Source organism: Hyaena hyaena, unplaced genomic scaffold, assembly GCF_003009895.1.
Source record: "Hyaena hyaena isolate Hyena2069 unplaced genomic scaffold, ASM300989v1 scaffold_241, whole genome shotgun sequence".
Taxonomy (NCBI): domain Eukaryota; kingdom Metazoa; phylum Chordata; class Mammalia; order Carnivora; family Hyaenidae; genus Hyaena; species Hyaena hyaena.
Window position 1 is genome coordinate 2,219,012 of NW_024080875.1, and position 20,494 is coordinate 2,239,505.

Genomic DNA, 20,494 nt, shown 5'->3' on the forward strand with positions numbered 1-20,494 from the left:
AAATAGGGGCGCCTGGGTGGCTTAGTCGGTTAAACGTCAGACTTTCGCTTAGGTCATGATCTCGCGGTTCGTGGGTTCGAGCCCCCGTCGGGCTCTGTGCTGACAGCCAGCTCAGAGCCTGGAGCCTATTTCAGAGTCTGTGTCTCCCTCTCTCTCTGACCCTCCCCTGCTCATGCTCGCTCTCTCTCTCTCTCTCTCTCTCTCTCCCCTAGAAATAAATAAAAAAAAAATTAAAAATAGAACTAGCATGTGATTAAAAAATTCCACTTCTGGCAATATATCTTAAGGACACAAAAACACCAACTTGAAAGATACCTGCATTCCTATGTTCATAGCAGTATTATTTACAACAGCCAAGAGATGAAAACAACCTAAGTGTCCACTGATAGATGAGATGGTAAAGAAATTGTGGTATATATAAACAATGAAATATTATTCAGCCATAAAATGAGGAAATCCAGTCATCTGCAACAACATAGTTGGACTCTAAGAGTATTATGTTTCACGAAATGAGTCAGACTGGAAAAGACGAATACAGTATGATCTTTCTTATATGTGAAATCTAAAAAAAAAAACAAAAACCCAAAATTAAACAACAACAATCAAACTTGTTTATAAAAAGGGATCATATTTGTGTTTACAAAAGGTAAGATGGTGGTAGGGGAGGAGGAATTTGAAGAAGGTGGACAAAAGCTACAGGTTGTAGTTATGTGATAAGTACTAGGGATGTAATGTACAACATGATGACTAGGGCTAATGCTGCTGTATGATCTATAGAAAAATTGTTAAGAAAGTAAATCCTCACTCACTTTCCCCTCTTCAATAAGTGATGTTGGGAAAACTGGACAGTGACATGCAGAAGAATGAACCTCTACCACTTTCTTACACCATACACAAAAATAAACTCAAACTGGATGAAAGACCTAGAGACAAGAAAACCATCAAAAATTGTACAGGACAAAAGAGGCAGCAAACTCTTTGACCTTGGCCACAGCAATTTTTTACTAGGCACGTCTCCAGAGGCAGCGGACACAAAAACAAAAATCAACTATTGTTACCTCATCAAGATAAAAAACTTTCTGCACAGTGAAGGAAATAGTCAACAAAACTAAAAGGCAACTGACAGAATGGGAGAAGATATTCGCAAATGACATATCAGACAAAGGGTTAGTATTTAACAACTGTAAAGAACTTATCAAACTCAACACCCAAAAAACCTCCAAATGATACAGTGAAGAAATGGGCAGAAGACATGAACAGACAGTTTTCCAAAGAAGACATCCAGATGGCTAACAGACACATGAAAAAGTTACTCAGTATCACTCATCATCAGAGAAATACAAATCAAATTCATGATGAGATACCACCTCACACCTGTCAGAACGGCTAAAATTAACAACTCAGGAAACAACAGATATTGCCAAGGATGTGGAGAAAGGGGAACACTTTTGCAGTGTTGGTAGGAATGCAAACTGGTACAGACACTCTGGAAAACAGTATGGAGGTTTCTCAAAAAATTAAAAACAGAACTACCCTACAACTCAGCAATTATACTAAGTATTTAAATAAAAGATACAGGAGTGCTGTTTCAAAAGGGCACATGCACCCCAATGTTTATAGCAGCACTATTGACAATAGCCGAAGTATGGAAAGAGCTCAAATGCCCATTGACTGATGAATGGATAAAGAAGATGTGGTATAAATACAATGGAGTATTACTCGGCAATCAAAAAGAACAAAATCTTGCCATTTGCAAAAAATGTGGATGGAACTAGAGTGCTGTGTGAAATAAATCAGAGAAAGACAAGTATCATATGACTTCACTCATATGTGGAATTTAAAATACAAAACAGATGAACTTAAAGGAAGGGAAGCAAAAATAATATAAAAACAGGGAAGGAGATAAACCATAAGAGACTCTTAAATACAGAGAACAAATGGAGGGTTTCTGGAGGGCTTCTGGGTGGGGGATGGGCTAAATGGGCATTAAGGAGGATACTTGTTCAGATGAGCACTGGGTGTTATATGTAAGGGATGAATCAGTAACTTCTGTTCCTGAAGTCATTATTATACTATATATTGATTAACTTGGATGTAAATTTAAAGAAAAAAGAAGGAAAAATCTTTAATAATGGAGACTTTATTGTCTCCAAGGGCAGATAATTTCATATTTGAACAATTCTGGCTATTAGGAAATTACTCTGTATAAATGGACAGCAGCATATTCACCCAAAATATTATAATGCCTGGGATCATTTGGAAAAATCATGATATCCCTTTCCCTAGGACAGTTATATAGCAGATTGAAGACAACCATTCCTCCACCATTCTCCTTCCTCTTGCTCTCCTTTTGTGTAATACATGTGTGCATGCAGACACACACACACACACACACACACACACACACAGTGTCTTCTCCCTAAAAAAAAAAAAATCCCCTTGCTTAATCCTCTCACAAGCAGTCAGAGCAGTTAAGATGACATGTTTAGTGACAGATTTGGATTGGGTTTCAACTCTGCCTTTGTGATATGTGTTACTCTGGACAAATCAGTCACCTCAGAGTCCCAGTTCCCTCATGTATGAACTGAGCATAATAAAAGTGTTCAGTACAAAGGAGTATTGTGAGGATTGTAAAGAATTCAGTGCATACACACACAAAGAACACAGTGGCATCTGCTACTGCTAGGTATTCAGGGAATACTAGCCATTATTTTCTTATTAGTAATTGCACTGATATTGGTTATTACGATTCTCCTTATCTAGAAATCTGGTCTTGTTTGACAATGCTTTCAAACTGTTACCTATAATGACATCAGATGAATAGTTCTGTGTGCTTACTATAATACCAGGTAGCACAGAAGTGATAGATTATTTCCTTTTACAGAAGACACTGGGATACAAAGTAGGCAGCCTGCGTACAGCCACACAGGCAGTAGGTAGCAGAGCAGGAACACTGATCCAAGAATCCTGGCCAAGACACCATTGCAACACGCCAGTTATGCCGTCTTAACTCGTTATTTATCCACAAGGTGGTGCTCAGCAGTAGACAGTGACTCTACATTAAACCCTCTCAAGCAAAGAGATAAGCACCTCAAAATGAGGCCCCATGGGGTGAGTCAGTATTTTCAATGAAGACATTTTCTTCCAAAAGCAGGACTTCAAGCCAGTATTTAAGGAGAGCATATAAGTCATGAGGGTGTAACATATAGCATTACACTAGTTAATACTACTATACCACATATTTGAAACTTGCTCGGAGAGTAGATCTCAAAAGTAAAATAATAATAATGAAAGTATATAGGTGGTGTGGTCAGTAGCACCAATGTTGGGCACAAGAGAGGCACTCAAATGTTTGAAGAAAATATGAGGGGAAAATGTGTATGAGTGTGAACCAAAACGTAAGCAACCTCCTACCACTAACTTCCCTATGTCTGGTCCCATAGCACACATTTCACACCCTTATGTCCACATTGCTAATGCAATCATTCTTTCGGAGAGATGAAAACAAACTGTAAGAAATGTAGATTATGGGGGCGCCTGGGTGGCTTAGTCGGTTAAGCGTCCGACTTTCGCTTAGGTCATGATCTCGCGGTTCGTGGGTTCGAGCCCCGCGTCGGGCTCTGTGCTGACTGCCAGCTCAGAGCCTGGAGCCTGTTTCAGAGTCTGTGTCTCCCTCTCTCTCTGACCCTTCCCTGCTCACGCTGTCTCTCTCTCTCTCTCTCCTAGAAATAAATAAAACATTTAAAAAAATTTAAAAAAAAAGAAATGTAGATTATGTGTATATTAATTTGTAAGTGTTCATTACCTTTGACCCTGCCCCAGGGTATTAAAGAGAATTCTGCATCATTCTAGACTTCCCACTAGACCTCAATCCCTCCCCAACTTCAAAAATATAGATTTAGAGTGCTCCAGTTCTGCTCCTGGCCTATTCTTGACAGAGACTTGGCAAATGAGAAGAGAAATGCATGGAGAAGTGGAGAGAAATTTCATCAGAAAGGCCAATATGTAGTCAGCTGAGAGCAAAAAATAGAGATGAAGGATAAGAGAGGAGAAGAAACATGGAGATCAGTAAGGCTCAGTTTTATTTTGTTTTGTGTTTTTACCAACATGAGTCTCATGAAGGATGGATAGTGAAGATTTGAAATAAAGGCTTAGCGTGGCTCTAGAACACGAGAGATGTGAACACCGGAGGCAGGAAAAAGGAAGATGCAGAAGAACTCATAGGAAATACACCCCTGTTGATGTCTGCCAGGAGATTCAAGTAACAAGCTGAATCACTCCTAATCACGTTTGGGCATCAGACTCGTTTTCTTTGAGGATGAATGCACAGAGAACGTCAGCCAGCTGTAGTTCTCAGGCTTATTCTGGTTACAGCAACACTCACCGAGGCAATCACACACTCACCCACCTTGCTGGAATGAGCAATTCTTATCCTGTTTGCTTCTCCTTGCTCCCAAGCCAACATGCAGAATAAATCATTTCTGTGATAGTGAAAAACCAATATTAAGCAAATTATGCTCTCTTGCCACTTAAAAAAAACTTTTTAAGATTTATTTCTGAAAGACAGTGTGAGCGGGGGTGGGGGGTGTGAGAGAGAGAGAGGGAGACACAGAATCTGAAACAGGCTCCAGGCTCTGAGCTGTCAGCACAGAGCCCGAAGCAGGACTTGAACCCACCAACCATGAGATCATAACCTGAGCCGAAGCCGGACGCTCCCTGGCAGCACCCCTCTCCCCTGACACTTTTAAGTGTGTAATTGAAAGACAAACCTCTTCCATACCTGCTGCTCCTTACAGTTTTACACTTCAACTCATTTGAACTTCACAACATTCCTGGAAAGCAAGCAAGGGTCATTATCACCATTTTACAAGCTGAGGGAAAAGAGGTTCATAGAAGGTCTCAAAGTCGGTATGCAGTGGAGCCAGATTTTAACTTCAGCTTCTGACTGCAAGTCCCCTGGGCTCCGTGGGATTTGTCACCTCACCTGTCCACTGTTCAGAAGTGCTTCACATACTACTTTGTGGCGACTGCTGAATACATAGAGGCAAAAAGCATTTTGGCTTAGAGGTTGGAGGACTTGGTTCTAGTCCCTACCTTTCCATAACTTTGGATAAATTATTTTTCCACTCTGAAGTTCATCGACTTCATGTGTTTGCATTTATTTATTTTTTTATCGAAGTATCGTTGACACACAGTGTTACATCAGCTTCAGGTGAACCGCAGAGTGATCCACCAAGTCTTTACCCTATGCTGCACTCATCACAGATATAGTTCCCATCTGTCACCGTGCGACACTATTACAGTACCATTGACCACATTCCCTATGCTGTACCTTTTATCCCTGTAACTTAACTCATTCCCTAACTGGAAGCCTGTATCTCCCACTCCCCTTCACCCATTTTGCCCTTCCCTCCACTTCCTTCCCCTCCCCTCTGGTAACCATCGATTCTCTGTATTTATAGGTCTACTTTTTGTTTATTTGTTCCTTTGTTTTGTTTTTTGGATCCCACAAATAAGTGAAATCATATGGTATTTATCTCTTTCTCTTTAAAAGTCTGTCTATAGTTTGGAACTCAAATATTCTATATGATCGGTGATAACAGTTGTAATTACTGAAGTCTTCTATAAGGCACGTATTAATAACAGGTGCGTAGATTTGTCATCCCTTTAATCTTAATAACCTTGCAAGGTTTCAGAGAGGTCAAAATAACTTTCCCAAGCAAGGCTTGTCTTGGGTGGCAGCAAGACAAATAGGTCTCCACACCCCCTGCCAGAGTCTTAAAAGCTTATACAGAGGTTTCGAATGGAGCTCAGTCACGTCTCCAGTCCAGATGGTCTCATCAATACATTACTCTCTCAAGGCTATGTATGTCTATGAAAATGCCTCATAGGGTGGACGATGGAAAGAACATGTAATTCAAGGACAGAGCTGTGTGGGTTGCGGGATGTGGAGCCTCTAATTGCCTGGGTCCAGCTCTAAGGCCAGCCAGTGGTCACACCCTCTCAATGACTTCCTTCAACAGTTTTGGATCTGGGTTTGTCTTCCTCAGAGTCTGGGTTCTTAGAAACTGCTTTGTGCCTTCCAGAGAGTAGGGTTTCTGTGTGGTCCCTGTGCCTATTCCTGTCTTGAATCTAGGTGGTGAGAAGAACTTCTCCTTTGAATGTGACCAGAAGACTTTACTCTGTTACCTCAGTACCCTTTTCCCCATGCTTCGTATCTGCTAAAGCCCCTGTCTGAAATTGCTGGCACATAACTATCTACCCTCTTTCCCGACTGCATTAAACCAGGATCCACATGTTTTTATAGTTTCTATATAACAGTACACAGGGAGATAAACTTTAGAAACTAAAACATAATAAGAAATGCTTTCCTTCGCATCAAAGTCTTGGGAACTTTATGGGGGAGAAGAGACAACCTCAAAATACATGTTGTGAGAAGCTTTGGCTTCATTCTGGATTGTAGCCATATTTCTGAAATCCACACTCTAAGCAAGTGAGACAGGTTTGAGCACTTAATTAAGTCAGTGGGCCCTCTTCCAGCCAAAGGCATGACTCTTCAATCCTCACACCAGGGGAGGAAGCCCAGCTTTCACTGGCAAAAACACCAGTTCCAAGTCAAACAAGAAAAAACACTCTCTGAATTTCATGGGCACCAACACATGTCCCTCTCCTCATTCACAAATAGGCAATTCCGGCCTACATTCCTACACAGCTCAGGCGTTCCAGACCATGACAGAGTCACCAGGCTTATCCCACGCCCTCTCTTAGACACAGAAACTGAGGGCTGGAGACTTGCTCAATGTCAGGAGACTCCTAAAGACTGTGCTCCTCATCCCCTGCCCTTGTATTAAAAAACTTAATGCTTCTTCTTGGGAAACCAAACAACCACTGGGAGTCATCGTGATCAGCCACGGTGGAGGACTGCCCTGGGCAAAGTCCTCCTTTCCTCCTGACTTTTTTTAAAACATAGATCCACCAATGATCATGTCCATAAATGGCCTTAGAGAGCCAGTCTAAGATCTCCCCAAATTACTGTGACAGGAAGAAAGAAGGCCAGAAGGAAGAGAAGGGAGGAAGGAGTAAAAGAAAGGAAGGAATCTGTCGATAAGTGCCAGAAATGTGGGAGCAGGCCAAATTAAAGGGGTGTTTTACTTGGTACTTCTTGAAGCCTTTAATATGGTAAAAGCGTATTGTGATCTCCTGATAGAGAAATATGTTCCCCAACTTATTTGGCCACATTTATATTTTTTATCCCATCCACGGAGAAGTACCACATTCAGTGTTCTATGAAGCCCGCTTTGGGATCTGTTCATGTGGTCTGGTATTCTTAACATTTGCAATGTTCAGAAAGCAGAAATCATTTGCTGTTGGTTTGTTGTTGTTGTTTTAAGATGTTTTTTTGAGAGCAGACAGAGAAAGTGCAAACAGGGGAGGGAGAGAGAGAGGGGGAGATAGAGGATCTGAAGTGGGCTCTGTGCTGTCAGCACAGACGCAGGGCTCTAACTCACAAACTATGAAATCATGACCTGAGCCAAAGTGAGACGCTTAACTGACTGAGCCACTTTAACACTCCAGAAATGACTAGTTTAAGGCCTTATAGAGCACATTTCAGAAAAGGAGGACTGATGTGTGACAACATGGATAAACCTGGAGGGTATTATGCTAAGTCAAATAGGCCAGAAGGAGCAACAAATATTGCATGGTATCATTTTTATATGTAATCTAAATATATGCATATACAGCTGCCAATTTCATAAAAACAGAGAGTACAATGGTGGTCACTGGGGGCTAGGGGATGTCACAATGAGGAGATGTAGGTCAAAGGATACAAACCTTTGAATTATAAGTTCTGAGGATCCAGTGTGCAGTACGATGACTAGCATTAATAAAGGTATTGCAAGAGTATAATATATGCGATTTGCTGAGAGTAGATTATAAGCATTCTCACCACACACACACACACACACACACACACAACTACATGAGGTTTTTAGAAGTATTAATGAACTAGATTGTGGCAATCAAAGAGTACAATCTATGTATTCTCACCTTCGAGGTCAATTATCTATATAACACCATGCTGCTATATCCAGAACAGGAATAATTTGGGCCCACAAGATTCAGAAACAATTCAAGCTGCATGAGAGCAGGGACTCAGTTTTGTTAACTACTGAGCATCTTGCACAGGACTTGGCACAATGAAGATATCCGTATTTGTTTAATGAAAAAATGTTAAACAACATTTTGTCTTGTTGGCTCTTTGCAACAACCCTGTAATTATTATTTTAATTTTCAGATTAGAGGGGTGCCTGGGGGGCTCAGTTGGTTAAGCATCTGACTCTTGATTTCAGCTTGTGGTTTTGGGAGTTCAAGCCCTAAACTGGACTCTGTGATGGCAGTATGGAGCCTGCTTGGGATTCTCTGTCTCTCCCTCTCTCTCTCTGCCCCTTCCCCACTGCCTCTGTGTCTCTCAAAATAAATAAATTTTAAAAAAGAGTTTAAAAATGTTGAGATTAGAAATTTGAGATTTGGAAAAGGATACTAATTTGTCACAAGTTCACAGAGCTAATAAGCAACTACTATGGTATTTTAGCTTAGTGTTTCCCAAATCCTGATGTGCATATAAATCACTTGGGTATCTTTTGAAGCTGTAGACTACAATTCAGTGCATTTGGAGGTAGGATCTGCAAATCTGCATTTCTAACAAGCTCCCAAGAGAAATTGATTCTGCTATTCAACAGACTACACTTGGAATAGCAAAGCACTAGTTCACAATCATAGAATGCCAGGTTTTTAAAAAATCTTTTTTAATATGTTTTTATTTATTTTTGAGAGAGAGAGAGAGAGCACAAACTGTGAAGGTGCAGAGAGAGGAGACACAGAATCTGTAGCAGGCTCCAGGCTCTAAGCCATCAGCACAGAGCCCAATGTGGGGCCTGAACTTGTGAACCCTGAGATCATGACGTGGGCCAAAGTTGGACGCTCAACCAAATGAGCCACCCTGGCGACCGGATACTAGGGTTTTGAAAGGAAAACACAGTTGATCAAGTTTAGAAATATGAAGCCTAGAGGAGCACCTGGGTAGCTTAGTCAAATGTCCAACTTTTGATTTCGGCTCAGGTTATAGTCTCACAGTCATGAGAGTTAAGTCCAACATCAGGCTCCTTGCTGGGCATGGAATCTGCTTAAGATTCTCTTTCTCCTTCTCTGTCTGCCCTTCCTTCCCCACCCCACCTCTATAAATAAATAAATAAATAAATAAATAAATAAATAAATAAATAAAAATATGAAGCCTAGATATTATAAAGTGTTCTCCCTTAAAGCCATTTATTGATGTTCCCATCACTTCTCTGAGCTAACATCAGGCTAAAATCCTGCCACACCGTATACAGACACGGCATCACAAAGTGACATAGCCAACCCGTAATGATGCACCATGGAGGAACTGAGAGGAAATAATCCATAATAACTTTGCTCCTTTCCTGTGACTTCTCACCAGAGATTATCATGAGCCAGAAACAACAGGAAAACAGGAGGCAAAAAAGTCCATTGATATAATCCAGCTGGGTCAGCCTCACAGGGCATAAAGCAGAGTAAAGAAAAACAGAGGGCAGCTTTGGAAGGGCAAACCAACACCATCCAGTGCACTTCTGACTCTGTGCAGAGACCCGACCAAGATCATTTCTGCCTCTTCTTTCACCTGGAATGGAACAAATGTCAAGGGGGAAATGGGAGGAAAGAGGTGTACTTTTTGTTTGTGCGCCTACATCACCTAGAACTGGACCACCCTACTCTCTGTGGAAAAGCAGTACGTGTCTTCACTGGCAGGTTAAACCCTCTGGCAGCGTTCCTGCCATTGGCTAAAAAACTTCTCACTCCTTCCTGCCTCTGAGTAGGCATCTCTTACTTCTCTAAATTCTCTTCCCTTTCAGCCTCTAGAAAATAAGCTCTCAGGACTCCCCTGCTAATTATCTTACTATTTCTTCTCAGATTCATCCTTAAGTGTCTCTTCTTAAATATAGTAGTTTTTTGTTTGTTTGTTTGTTTGTTTTAATTGGTAGTCCCAAATGACCTATCTACTGAAGGCTCAAACATCCTATCTTTGGGGCTTACTCTCAACCCCATTCCTCCAGGTCCATTTGCCATCTATTATGGGGTCCCCCCCATCTAAATGGTGAAGAAGACTTTCAATCTCAAGTGCCCAACTACACTCAACACCTTTCCCCTGAGCTTTGCTCCTCTGCTCCATTTTCACGATCAGGTCACCATCACCTTCCCACTAATCACCCAGTCTCAAAACCAACTCTAATAAATTTAGCTCCGTGACACCACTAATAGTTATATACTTTGCTTATTTCCCAGCAACAAGATTGCTGTTTAGTTTCTCATTTTTTCTTTCCTTGGCTAATAAAATACTTTCCTATTTAATTTCTTGCTTCTTGTTTTTTTTAACCTCTAGTCCAACCTACACACACAACCATCAGATTAATATTCCAAAAACATAGCGCTGATTATATCATGCCTTTAAAAAAATCATTCAAGTCCCTGAATAGCTTTTCAAGTGAAATAACTGTGAATGTGTGAGCCAGGAGAAGGGAGGCAATTTTAGTATTCCACCTCCTTGGACTCCATCTGTTCTTCTGTTCTTTATCCTCTATATCTTTTTTACTGGTGGTAAATGGTATAATTGTCTCCCTTTTCATTAATTTCCAAATCTTTTGCAAATTTTGGAACTGTAGATAATGTGAGAGGGAAGAAAGGAGAAACACAATTCAGGGTAGCTGAGGAGGAAGGGGGCAATGAAGACCCTGAGTGAAATTGCTAATCATTCAATGAGAAATTAAAAGCATGAATGGTTATTTTTAAAAACCAGAGTTCCTAAGTATGGCTAAAGTGGAGCCAAACTTCATTGACCAGAGTTCTTAGTGTCAATATTATTTTGGGAGGCTGGGAATTTCTGGAAGGGAAATGATCAAATTCTAATTACTTCAATCTGAATGGAACCAAACTCCAAGTACTCAGTTCAGTAGATGTTCAGCAAAATATTTAAAAATAGAGAAGTCCTGACTTATTTAACTATGCTATCATAACCCTAAAAGCTGATAAAGTATTTTTTTAACTGCTACTGCATAACATACTTAGAGGGATTTGGTAAGAAAGATAATGAACATCATCTCTGAAGAGGAGGAGGGTGAGGATAGAAATAACCATAATGAAGATAATGGGGAGGATGCAGCTGGTCCACCCAGAGAATATGAGGAACAGGAGGAGGAGGAGGAGGAAGAAAAGGAGGAAAATGAGGGCAAGATGAAGCAAGCTCAGAATTGGGAAAGGGAGAATAGGAAATAGACCTCTCATATTCAAAGAAAGAATTTCAGGATGGATACTATGATGAGTATTTGACAAGGAGAGAGTAGAAGAGAGAGAAGAAGGTCTTCAAGGGAAAAAGAAAAAACAAGATGCAAAGAATGAAAGAGAAAAAGACATGACTAAATCCTTTTCTTTTTTAAAGTGTTTATTTATTTATTTATTTTAATATTTTTACTTATTCCTAGGATAGAGAGAGAGAGAGACAGCGTGAGCAGGGGAGGGTCAGAGAGAGAGGGAGTCACAGACTGAAACAGGCTCCAGGCTCTGAGATGGCAGTCAGCACAGAGCCAGACACGGGGCACGAACCAACAAACCGCGAGATCATGACCTAAGCGAAAGTCGGACGCTTAACCGACTAAGCCACCCAGGCGCCCCAATCCTTTTCTTTTTTAATGGCTAGATCCTTCTTAAAACAGATCCAGTAATGCTACTATTTTTTCAATAAAATGGGCATTATAGTGATTTCCATAGAAAATAAGCCACAAGTAACTTATAATACAAAGAATGTGTTTTGCTACTTTCACATTGTCTTCAGGTAAAATAAGCTTTATTAATCTGTTAATAACTGTATTATATGCAGAGAAAAAATATTGATCTCATTATCATATTCCCTAGAAATGTATTTGGAATCTTAATTTGTCTCATCTTATTCTTCTTAATCATTATTAGCCAACAATGAAAACATGACTGATTTTACACAAGTTTAATAATAAGGGTTTGCCAATTTTGTTTATCTTTTTTTAAAACAACTGTTAGTTTTACTGATTTTTCCATTTTTTATTTTATATTTTATTTATTTCTTTTTTTAATTTTTTAATGTTTTATTTATTTTTGGGAGAGAGAGGGACAGAGTACAAGTGGGGGAGGGGCAGAGAGAGAGGGAGACACAAAATCCATGAAGTAGGCTCCAAGCTCTGAGCTGTCAGCACAGAGCCCGACATGGGGCTCAAACCCATGAATCACAAGATCATGATCTGAGCTCAAGCGGGACGCTTAACCGACTGAGCCAACCAGATGCCTCTGATTTATTTCTGCTCTAATCTTTATCATCTTCTTCCTGTTGCTAATTTTGGGTTAAATTTATTTTTCTTTTTCCAGTTCCTTGAGGTATAACGTTATGTTGTTCATTTGAGATCTTTCTTCTTCCTTAGTGTAGGTGTCTATCACTCTAAACTTCACTCTTAGTACTGTCTGTGCAGCATCACATAAATTTGGGTATGTTGTGTTTTCATTTTTGTTTGTCTCGAGACACTTTTAAAATTGTTATGTTTCAGGTGTATTACATTAAAATTTGACATCTATATACACTACAAAGTGACCACCCTGGAAAGTCTAGTTGCCATCCATCACCCTACAATCGACCACCTTCACCCTTTATAACCACCCTCAACTCCCTTTCTTTGGGTTACCACTCATCTGTTCTCTGTATCAAAATGCTTTAAAAATTCCCTTTGATTTCCTCTGATTCAATGATTGTTCAAGAGCATGTTCCTTAGCGTCTACGTATTTGTGGAGCTGGGGTCTGGTGCACAGGCATGCGTGGAGTGGCAGCAGTGCCAGGGGCTAGAGCACAGGTGCACACGGGACAGCTATGGAGCCAGGGTCCTAATCATGTGCCAGAACCGGGCAGGTGAGTCAACAGCCCTGGCACCAATGCGGCTGGGAGCAGTGGCCGCTCTGGCCTTGGATGGGGGGTGCACAGCGGCTTGTACTCTCCAGGCAGTTCCATCAACTAGGGTCAGCGTCAGCAAAAACTATAGGAATTTTCAGTGGCAAAAGCTGTGGGCATATGCAGCAGTGGCAAAGGTAAGTGGGGTCTTCTATGGTGAAGGCTGCCGAGATCTTTCTGCTCCTGTTTCCCCCCCTGGTGGGGAAGCCATGAACAAGGGGATCCTTCTTGGTGCTAAGCAGTCCAAGACTGGATGATGGGATGGTGTAGGTAAAATGCTTCCTATACTTTTCAATACAACCAATCTCAGTGCATGTGTTCCATTGGTTTGCTGCAACTTCCTCATTATGCTCTGGAACTTTCCTGGAGCTATTTTCATTGGTAGGTGATTGTTTAATCATTGTTTTTGTAGGGGGACAAACACTGGGACCTTCTACTCTGCCATCTTGCTAATGTCACCTTCTGTGAAACCATGTTTAAATAAAGCCATAGTAGTATTATTGTTGTTGTTTTTAAATTAATTCTGGTATTCTTTTACTGTATCTGATTGTTCTCTATCTTATCTGTATTATAACTTAATGTTTTTTCAATATAATCGAGTCAAATAAAACAAAGATTTACAATTTGAAAAAATTAAAATCATACAATGGTTTCTGAACTACAGAAGGAACTGCCAGCTAGGTGGCAGTCATATTGCTTCTGGGTAGGATTGACATTATCCTCAGCTCAAAAATTGGCCCTGACCAGCCTAAGCCCATTTATACTAATCTGTCTCCCATGCCACATTGATTGCATCAGGGATAAATCAGTGCATGGTCCTCCCTTGGCCACACTAAAATAGTATAGGAGTAGACAGGGACATAAATGATGCAAGTCCAGGAAAGAATAGGAAGTTTCTCTCCCCATGGTCAAGAGGTTAATAACCATGCAGTTCTAATGTTGTTTATGAACTACAGATCTAGAACGATTGCAGCATTTTCCCTACATCTGAAAGCCTGCCTGACAAAAGCCAATACACAGAAGAAAAAAAAACAACAGAAGATGAAAAGGCCCTGAATGAGAGCTCTGAAAGAGCTGTATCTGAAGCTCAGGCTATTTCTGGACTTTTCAGATACTTAAGCTAATAAATGCCATTTGTTGTTTATACCAGTTTGAGTTGGATTTTCTATTTCTTGTAACCAAAATTATCCTACTTGATATACCAACACAATAAAGTTCAAGATAACTAACACATTATTATTTCTCTATACACAATACGTTCTGCAGCCTACTGCTCCCAATAGAACTTTCTACAATGATGGAAATATTCTACATTTGCTCTGTACACAATACAGTAGCCACTAGTTACATACAACTACTAAGCATCTGAAATTAGACTAGTGTGGCTGAAGAATTAAAGTTTTGATTCAATTTTGGGGTGCCTGAGTGCCTCAGTTGGTTAGCGACTGACTTTGGCTCAGGTCATGGTCTCACAGTTCGTGGGTTTGAGCACGGGCTGTGCTCAAGCAGAGCCTGAAGCCTGCTTTGGATTCTGAGTCTCCCTCTCTCTCTGCTCCTCCCCCACTCATGCTTTGTCTCTGTCTCTCTCTCTCAAAAATAAACATTAAAAATTTTTAATTTTGAATTCAATTTGATTTAATTTTAATTTAATTGGCCACATGTGTCTAGTGACTACCATATTGGACAGGACAGCTCTAACCTAATGAAAGTTTCCTTGATTATACCTCAGTCATTCCATCTTCCTGGGCTGGCTTTGTCCTTTTTACCTGAGTGCTTTATTATCTCTTGTCACTTGGTTGAAATATACCCAATATAAGTCAAGTTCAAATGCCTCATGTTCTATGAAGATTTTTGATCACATCCAGAAATGTGCACTTTCCCAGTGCTTTACTATCTCCCAGTGGTTTTTCTATTTTCTAATTTCCTGGCACTTAAAAATAATGTTTTATAAAAATAAATGATATAATAAGTGTTTTTTTTAAAAAATGGACAAATGTGTCCAATACGGACAAATGGTCAAGTGTGTTTCGATACTCTACAAATCCGGAAAAGTTATAACACTACCTATGACTGGCTAACACAGATCTCACATTTGTCCCTTTCTTCCTAGGTTCTCATTTCACACTCAAGGACTATTGCTGTTTTTTTCTCATTTCCCTTACATCTATTATACCTAACACTTGCAGAATAATGTGCCAAAATGACTGATCATGGCTCACACTCACTCCAAAAAGAGAGGAATCTCCATTGTCAATTGAACAGAATTAATTTTTTAAGAAGGCATTTAAGCCTCTTCCTGATCTGACTCCCTAATCTATATTCTCATACTTAATTTCAAACACTTCCCATCCCACAGCCTCATTGCAACTTCATTTGACTCTTCACCATCTTAGAATGTATCCCATTAAGTTCCACCTCATATCTTTGCTTGCTATTTCCTCAGCCAGCAACGCCCTTCACTTGCCTACCCACCTCCACTTCCAAATTTATGCCTTTGCTATCAATAACTCTTCAGCTCTTAGATCAAATGGCACCATATTCACTCTGGAGGAACTGAGACACCTTGGAATGGATTCACAAAATAGCCACAATGACGGAGAGGGGCCTTAAAAACATGGACTTTAGGAATGTTTGAAGAGCTTGAGATGTTCACCATAGAAGAGAGAAGCTTTAATGACATATGAACTATTACAGGTTCAAGAGCAAACATTAGGGTCAGTGTGGGAACTAGAAGGAAATGTTTTGGGCCAAAACAGTTAAGAAATATTCCACAGTCAAAGCTGTCAAAAAGAAAACAATAAAACATCTCTCTCTTCTCTCTCTCTCTCTTTTTTAAACCTACTCTCTTTGCCAGAGGCTGTGCTGTTAGCTCTCCATGAATCATTACATTTGAGTCTCTTGATGAGTCTGAGAGCTAGGTATTATAATCTCCATTTTACAGATAAGAAATCTCAAATTTAGAGAGCCTGAATAACTTATCCAAGATATCATTGGTTAAGTAGCATCCAAACTGAGTTCTGTCTGACATCAGAGTCTATGCCATGCAGTACCTACTATGTTGTCCCAAGAGATAGTGGACTGCCTATTTTCAGAAGTATAAGAGTAAAATCTGGATGTCACTTGGGGGACAACAGAATGAGGTTCTAAGCAGCTGGTGAATTCAGTGAGGTCTTTGAGAATAATTCTGGCCTTCCCAATCACATGAGATGTTGAATTTTAAATAGTTTTATAACATGCAGCAATAAATTCAACAGGACATTTAAGATGGAAGCAGCAGAAATAGCAAGAGCAGAATATGAATTCTCTTTATCCTGGGTACATGAAGGTTATGATTGCATCATTTTCTGCCTTATATTAAAGTTCTTCACATTGCATATCTTTCTAAAGTAGAGAAGGCTGTGAATACATGTTTCATAGATAGAAACACCAGCCCTGAGAGAGATGCTTATTCTCATGTAATCGACTTCCTTGAGAATCTGACACCCAGGTAGTGAGGCTCATCACCACTGTTACATGGGCACAAAAGGCTCCTTTCCACTAGATTCATGAAATATCCCAACCCTTAGCTCTGAGTAGTATCCGACACAGAGATACCTCTCCTTTTCATTAAGTCTCTCTCCCCTTGGTTTACACAGCATCTAAATATCTTCTTTTTCCTCCTGCCTCTCTGGTAGCTTTTTCTTTTCTTTTCTTTTCTTTTTTAATATTTTATTTATTTCTAGGAGAGAGAGAGAGACAGACAGCGTGAGCAGGGGAGGGTCAGAGAGAGAGGGAGTCACAGACTGAAACAGGCTCCAGGCTCTGAGCTGGCAGTCAGCACAGAGCCCGACGCGGGGCTCGAACCCACGAACCGCGATATCATGACCTAAGCGAAAGTCGGACGCTTAACCGACTAAGCCACCCAGGTGCCCCTCTGGTAGCTTTTTCTTAACTTCTCTTCCAGGGCTTTCTTGCTTTGTGGGTCCTTAAATGTGGATGTTTCTCAAGCTTCAGGTTAAGTGCCCTTCTCTTCTAATCTTCCCACTGTCTTTGCATTATCCCATCTGTTCCCGTGGCTTTCTTTCAGTGATGACTTCCAAGCCCATATCTCATGTAAAGTGCCCTCTTCTGCGTATAGGTCAGAAAGGATTTGTTGATAAATGAGTAAATGTAGGAATGGATAGACAAGTAGAGGAGAAGTAACCGGATTCCCCTATGTCAGACTAGAACCCAGTAAAATCATTCTTATCACTGGTTTTCACATCAGGTAGAACAAAGTTCAAGTCCAATTGCTGCCCCTTACTAGTGGAGTGATGTTAGATTAGTGAATTAAAATGCCCACACCTTAGTTTACTTTCCCATTGCTGCTGTTAGTTTTGTTTTGTTTTGTTTTTAACCATTTACAAAATGTGGATAATTATACCCATCCTGACCTACATTTCAAGTAGGGTAATTATGAAGAATGCATGAGTTCTCACATGCAAGAGGGCCTTAGGAATGAGAATTATTCTGACTAAACAATATTGAGCTATTCAGTCAAGACAGACAGAGAGGGGGATGCCTATCAGTGTGCAAGACAGATGTTTTCTTTTGTTTATCCTGAAGGTCTGGGGAGCTGTCATTGGTAGCTATCCACAGCTCAGCAATAAACAGCCTGCTGAAGGAAGGGCATGAAGGATAAAGGGTGGTGGCCACATTAACTTCGGCCCTAGACATCCACAACACCCTGCCTGTCATGTATGGTAATATCTTGGGACACAGGCCCAGCCCACACCTCAGCCAAAGCGCCTGGTCTCAAAGATGGAGGGAATGTAAAAGCAATCAGTGAGGCTGCCTCTTTAGTCAATGCAGAATACCAAGGCTAGAGGCATCCTAGTCATTATTCCATTCAACAGTCTCACTGGAAAAATGGAGGCATTGGGGCACTGGAAGGGGAAAAAGAAGTGTCCAAGGTCACCTGGTAAGTTAGTTGCAGAGCTAGAATACACATGTAAGCTACCTGTTCACTATACATTCTAACTGCTCCTGCTACAAGGCCATTATGATTATTTTTCACCCAGAAGGCTATTATAATTATTTTTTCTTTTCCCTTATTTGGATATAATTTACATGTACTAAGATACTAAGGTATAATACACATACAGTTTAAATTTACCCTTTTTATTTTTTATTTTCTTTTAGTGGTGCTCATCACAAGTGCACTCCTTTATCTCCATCACCTATTTCACGCATCCATCCCCTTCCTCTGCCCATAACTAGCAGTTTGTTCTCCATAGTTAAGAGTCTGTTTCCTGGTTTGCCGCCCCCCTCCCCCTTTTTTCCCTTTGCTCATTTGCTTTGTTTCTTAAATTCCTCATATGTGTGGAATCACATTAAATTTACCTCTTCAAAAAATTTTAATGTGTATTTTTGAGTGAGAGGGAGAGAAAGAGACAGAATGTGAGTGGGGGAGGGGCAGAGAAAGAGGGAGACAATTGCAAGCAAGCTTCAAGCTCAGAGCTGTCAGCATAGAGACTGATGCAGGGCTCAAACCCAAACCCATGAACTGTGAGGTCAAGACCTGAGCCAAAGTCAGTTGCTTAACCAACTGAGCCACCCAGGCACCCTACCTTTTTTTTAATATGAAGTTCTGTGTCTTTTGCCAAATAGAAAGGCATACTCATGACATAAAATGTCCATCAATCCAAACAATTCCATCAAGACCATTTAGAGGAAAGCATTCCCTATCTGTTCCATGTACAGGTCTGTTTCCCATCCCTTTTGCCTTTTTTAAAACATGATAGAAACAAAATGAGAATTGGACAGTATGCAGCATTTTGGGTTTCACTTAGAATAATGTACTTGAAATGCATCCGTGCTGTTGCCTGTATCAGTAGTTCAATCCTATTAGTGCTGAGAAGTATTTCTTTATGTGAATGCACCATGTTTGTTTATCCATTCACCGTGCTCAAGAACATTATATCCAATTTGGAGCTATTTCAAGTAAGGCCACTATAAACAGGCATGTATGTTTTCTGTGTGAACATAAATATTTATTTCACTTGATTATACACCTAGGAATGAGACTACTGGTTCATATGCTTAAGGATATATTTAATTTTATAAGAAACTGCATCATTGATTTTTCCCTATTGTCAATTTAATGGATTTGTGCTCTTACCTTATTATGTTAATTATGTTATTTCTTCTATTTGAGTTTAATTTGACTTTTTATTTATTAGTTTGTTTGTTAGTTTCTTAAGGTGGAAGCTGAGCTCATTGATTTCCTTCTCTTTTAGTACAAATCTTTAATTCTATAAATTTGCTGCTAATCATTGTATTAGCTGCCACTCACAAATTTGCATGTTTATTTTTGTCCAATTCAAAATATATTTTAGTATTTTTTTGAACATCCTCTTTGAATCATTGATTATATAAGAACATTTTAAATTTAATTTCTAAATATTTGGAAACTTCTGACATATTTGATTACTTGATTTCAATTTTGATTCCTTTACAGTAAAAAAAAAAAATTACTCTGTATTACTTCAATTTCCTTAAATGCATTAAGGCTTATTTAATGGTACAGCAAAATCTATCTCAAACACTGTTTCCTTTGGAAATGAAAAAATGTGCATTCCACTGTTCAAAGTATTTTATAGTGTAATTTAGATCAATTTGGTTAATAGTGATATTCAGGTTTTCTGTGTCCTTCCTGATTTTCGATCTGCCTGTTCTACCTACCACTGAGAGACTAATTTTGAAGTCTCTATAATTGTCAACTTATTTAGTCTCCTTCCTGTCACCCAGTCTTTGCTACATACATTTTGAGGTTCAACTGTTACTTGTATATACTTACAGGATTTTTACAGTTTCTTTTTATTTTATTTTATTTTATTTTTATTTATTTCTAGGAGAGAGAGAGAGAGACAGCGTGAGCAGGGGAGGGTCAGAGAGAGAGAGAGTCACAGACTCTGAAACAGGCTCCAGGCTCTGAGCTGGCAGTCAGCACAGAGCCCGACGCGGGGCTCGAACCCACGAACCGCGAGATCATGACCCAAGCGAAAGTCGGACGCTTAACCGACTAAGCCACCCAGGCGCCCCAGATTTTTACAGTTTCTTAATAAACTGATTCCTTTTTGATTATACAATGTCCTTCTTTATCTCTGGTAATATTCTTTGCTCTGAATATTATGTTTTTTGTTACTAATACAACCATCCCAAGTTTCTTTTGATTAGTGTTTGATGATATATATTTTCATATTCACTTACTGTGATCTTTGTCTTTATATTTAAAGTAAATTTTTATGTACAGCATAGTCTGACAATCTTATACTGATGTATTTAGGTTGTTCATACTTAATATAATTATTAATGTTATATCAAAGCACAAAGTTATTAGATTTTTAAAAAATTCCATCTATTTTTTCTTTCCCTTTATTTTGGGTTAAATGAGTATTTCTTATGGATCTATTTTTATCTTTGTTATTGACTCAA

General features: G+C 39.7%; 1 protein-coding gene across 1 annotated transcript in view; it reads right to left on the reverse strand.

Moving 5' to 3' along the window:
• SPINK5 (serine peptidase inhibitor Kazal type 5) overlaps positions 1-20,494 on the reverse strand; it is a 271,657-nt gene that overhangs the window by 174,557 nt on the left and 76,606 nt on the right. The window lies entirely within an intron of this gene.